The 5,002-nt window shown below is 38.1% G+C and overlaps 1 long non-coding RNA gene across 1 annotated transcript in view; it reads left to right on the top strand.

Moving 5' to 3' along the window:
* The first annotated feature begins 3,057 nt into the window (after positions 1-3,057).
* The window catches only part of LOC106877511 (uncharacterized), an 8,075-nt gene continuing 6,130 nt past the window's right edge, over positions 3,058-5,002 (top strand). The window contains exon 1 of the long non-coding RNA XR_001410384.2: positions 3,058-3,194. This is a non-coding gene — a long non-coding RNA (uncharacterized LOC106877511). The remainder of the gene's footprint in view (positions 3,195-5,002) is intronic.

Here is a 5,002-nt window from a genome sequence, read left to right as displayed (position 1 = left end):
TTTGTCGCCCTCCTGATAATGTGCACTTGGAAAGAGGCATCATCACTCATGTCGATACCCAGGTCCCTCACTGATTTAGGCTCTGGGATTGAAATTCCTTGTGAACCAGTGTACCCTGTAAGTTTCATATTCAGTCTTGGACGCTAGTAGCGAAGGGCTCAGAACTTTTCAGCATTAAACTGCGTATTATTATCCTCAGCCCATCTGTAAATTGAGTCCAACTCCTGCTGCAGGTGTGCGACATCACTGGGGTTCTGTATTTTCTGCGAGACTTTCGTATCGTCTGCGTAGCTTGCAAGCTTGCAAGGGTGGCTATCCGGTCACTTGAGGGCATATCTGAGAGGGCCACTATGAAAAGCAGTGGTCCCAAGACGTTACCCTGTGGAACACCCCTCACTATTTGTGTTTTCATAGAGGTGGCTCTATTAGCCACTACTGCCTGACTTCTACCTTTCAGAGCGTCATGTAACCACTCTCCAAGTTTTCCAGCTATACCGAGATCACGCAGTTTGTGGCATATCATAACATGATCCATTTTGTCGAAAGCTTTTACAAAATCAAGGTATATTACATCCACATTTGAGTTGTTGAGTAACTGCCTCAACACCCAGTCATAATGTTGTAAGAGCTGGGTCAGGTAGCTCCTACCTGGTCGAAAGCCATGCTGGGTATCACTCAGCAAGTTATTTTCTTCAAGGAATGCGATTAGTTTCCCTCTGACTATTCATTCCATAACTTTGCTGGTGTATGAAGTCAGAGAGATAAGCCTATATAAGTTTTTGGCATCTGCTCTGCCTCCCCCTTTATGGATTGGGCATATTATTCCCTCCTTCAGCTTGCTCGCAGTCTGCCATTTGCAAGAAAACTCTGGAAGAGAATCTGGAGTGGTTTTGCCAGGGCATGCTTACACGATTTGAGGAGGATTGCTGGGAAATCATCAGGACCAGCAGTTGAGTTTGCGTCCACCTCATCTATGGCTAGTAGTATATCTTATTCGCTAATGTCGATGTATTCCATCGTAACTGCCTCGCTAGTTATAGGTGAGGTGGCAAAGCAATCCACTGGTTCGTTCACTTGACTGTGTTCCAACGGCGTGGTAAAGACACCTTTGAACTGGTGATTCAGTACCTCACTGATCCTAGTTGGACTGTCTGTGAGGGAGCCATCCTTTTGGAAGAGGGGTTCTATCTTGCAGCGTACTGAGGCTGTTTCTTTCGCGTAATAAAAGGTCTTTGGGTTTGACTTAATGTTTTTTATAACCCAGGATTCATGTTTGATCTCTCCCTCACATAGGATTGTTACAGCCTTTTTTCAATCTCCAATAGTGTTGTTTTTAGGCGGGACCTTTCGCTACTTTTGGAATGTTTTTTGAGTCGATTTGCAACCTTCGTCCGTCGTCTCATGAGGATCTTACTCTCCCTTGGAATCTTGTTCCAATTTGTTTTGGCCTTGTACTCTTGGACATATTTCTGGTGTATGGCTTGCACAACAGACATGGAACATTCTAGTTTCATGTCAATGTCTGATGTGGAGAGACATTTTGGCTAGTCCTGTCTGAGAATCTCTTTCTGGATCGATTTCCAGTCTGCTTCGCGGAAGTTCAGATTGGAGAGATTTCGGCTGCTTCCTTTAGGCTGTATGTCTCTGGTTACTTTCGGCCCAAACATAGCTCTATTATGTTGTGATCCGAGACTAATGTCGGTGTCACTTTCACATCATGAACGATGTCCATATTGTTCGTGAAGCAGAGATCCAGAATGTTGTTCGCCCAAGTTGGTCTGAGTACAGCTTGCTCCATGAATAGGGCATTGGTGAGGTTGAATAGGGACTCCACCTGTGCTTGCTTGCAATGAGTCATTCCTGAGAACATGAGACTGGTCCATTTGATGTTGAGGAAGTTGAAATCACCCATTAGAAATATGGTCACGTGGTGTTCCAGTTTCATGAGGATTTCTTTAATTCTTGTGAGGCAATCTTGAAACTTGCCTATGTAGTTTGGAGCATCAGATGGGCAATATGTATTGCATATGACTATATTATGTTGTCTTATGTATACAAATAGAGAGTCACATACCGAATTTGAGCATGACAGTAAGACCTGGAGTGTGAGGTCGTCACGGATGTATGCAGCAACTTCACTATGGCTCCTTTCCCTTCTGTCTTTTTGCAGTTTGGCATATTTTGGTAGTGTACTTCTGCATCCTCTATATCAGGGCTGAGATGAGCTTCCATGAGTGCTATGCATAGGGCTTGATTGCATGCAGCAAGGTCTCTCAGGAAAGAAATTTTGCTTTTATTATGATGCAACAGGCTCCCGATATTTAGTAAAAATATTAGCGTAACGACTGTGCAGGCGTTAGGGGAGGCCATCCCGTGTCTGTTGATTGTGGTGGTCTTGCGCAGTGGTGGGCAAGGTTCCTTGTTTGTGCTTGGTGTAGCCAGGTCAGCTGCTGCATAATCTTTTGCGCCAAGACTCTTGCTCAGCTGCTGCGTTGCGCATAACCTCTGAAGAGTGCACTTCTTTTGTAAATTTTTTCCTTGGAGACATTTGTTGTCTATATATATATATATATATATATATATATATGTGTGTGTGTGTGTGTGTGTGTGTGTGTGTGTGTGTGTGTCTATATATATATATATATATATATATATATATACATATATATTATATAGTAGAACAATAAAGAGAAAGTTCTTGGTACAGTATTATATATATATTTGAAAGAATGAGTAGAGGTGGCCTCTTTTTAATAGATAATTTTTATTTTAATCTTAATAACAATGCTTACAGTGAGTTACTCTGATATGAGTTTCGTGCTTCAAGTGGCCGTTGTCAGACTGAAAAATTTATGTTTTAGTAGTTGCTTAAATAGCAAAAAGATTTTTCTTAAAGTATACATACAAAACAATATACACAAAAAACATAAAAGAATATTATATATATATATATATATATATATATACACACAAGTTACGTATGCATAAAAAGACAAACCGGTAAACTGATTGATTGATTGATTGATTGATTGACTGATACTGTCAATGATATTATATTGGTTTTTCTTTTTAATTTAAAGATTGTAAAGAGTATTGGAATACTTGTAAATACTACAATACCTGCTATCCTTACACTGGAAAATGTGATGGAACAAAAAATTGTCCAAATGGAAAAGATGAAAGTAATTGTGGGAGTAAGTTTTATTTATATTTATATTTCTTCAAATATATTTATCTAGTATATATAAATCACAATATGTGTGTATATTGACTAATGCATACATGCCCACAGTTCTCAGCCGATTTTCACCATACTTTACACACATATTACTTATGTCCCCAAAATGGTCATGCACTATAACATTTTGCCCAGAGCTCCCGCGTAAATGGACAAACCAGGTAAAACGGTGGGCTATACGGGTTTTTCTCTAATTCGTATTATGTACATAGTTTCTTTTTGTATGTCGGATCTTCCGTACTTTCTTAATCTATATGTCCTTATATTGACATCAGAGAATATTTTTTAGTGGTTTTCACATTTTAAAAATATTATTATTTATTTATATGTTGCAATTTTGTATTATTACTTTGTTAGAGTATATCATAAAAGTGAACGGATTTTGTCTATTTATTTATTTCGTCTGTCCATCAGTTATCATTTATTTATATGTTGTAATTGTGTATTAAAGAATATTATAAAAGTGAAAGGATTTTGTCTACTTATTTATTTTGACTGAAAACTTGCGACGGTGATTACATTGACTAGTGACACTGTACGCGATGAATATCTAATACCAAACAATCTTAATCTCCATATTTAAACTGCATTAAACTTTGGCTACCTATTCTCAGTTACTTGAAAGGTGATGTTCCCTTCCCTATCTTCTATTTGTTGATACTTTTGTTTACCTACCAATGCGTTGTTTCACTCTAAAGATGCTTAGTTACCCATCTATTATGATATGTCGAACGCGACATCTTTTCACTGCGAACTGCTAAATTTTCAAAGCAGTATTCGTAAACTGAAGTCAAACTAGTCGTGTCTTCATTTTTCATTACCTGAAGTCAATTTCAGAGTGGCTGTACACTGTAAGCACGTAGCAAATACATTCCTTCAGCTCTACTTTTTCAAGTAGGTATTATGCCATTTTGAACATACCAATCACATTTCTCTCCGAAAAAAATAGCTCTCTTTGCTGCTGAATAAAATAAACTTGCAGAGAAGGAGTTTTAAAGTCTTCCTTCAATTTCCTTACACCATTTATGTGGATGTTTCTGACAAGAAATTTCGCTTTCATTAAAACAACTATAACTATAATTTGTAGTCATTATCCGTAATCTACTCCTAAAACTCTTCAGCAGCTCTACTTTGAATCGCTTCCAAACTTATATGTTCTATGATCATTGAATAACTAGCCTTCAATTTGGTTTTCTGTTCCTAGGTAAATCGGAAACATAGATTGCCGTGTTACTCATAAAATTTCTCGATAGTTCAATTATTTGGTGAAAAAATACCACCAAAGCAGCTTAAAGCGTCCAAAGGACGGGTGCGTTTGCTAGTTTATAATAAACATTTACCCCATTATTTCTGTTGTGGTAGTGGTTACAATTTAACAAGGAAAAATAAAGTATGGTAAATTCTCCACAGAATGTTATCATCATTATTATTATGATGATCATGATCTTCATCCCTTTGATCACTACCAACACCATCATTACTACCATCACTATCATTACCAATATCACCACCATTATTACAATTAGCATCCAGGTGTACAGAAATATATTTGAAAACGGTGCTACAATGCAGCCCGTTCGATCTAACGACTCCGTTTGGAGTGAACAGTTTGGGTCTCATATAGGTTGAGATTTATCTGGAACAGTGGATCTGCAGGTTGTATCTATTGATTTGGCTGACTACCTGCATGCGCAAACGCGAGTTCAGTCAAAACTAGCGCAAGTGATAACCGATAACAAAAAGGGTTTGTCATGATTGTCAGTA

The sequence above is a fragment of the Octopus bimaculoides genome, chromosome 3 (assembly GCF_001194135.2).
Source record: "Octopus bimaculoides isolate UCB-OBI-ISO-001 chromosome 3, ASM119413v2, whole genome shotgun sequence".
Classification (NCBI taxonomy): Eukaryota; Metazoa; Mollusca; class Cephalopoda; order Octopoda; family Octopodidae; genus Octopus; species Octopus bimaculoides.
The sequence above is the reverse complement of the archived record's forward strand: the minus strand, read 5'-3'. Positions and strand labels throughout refer to the sequence as shown.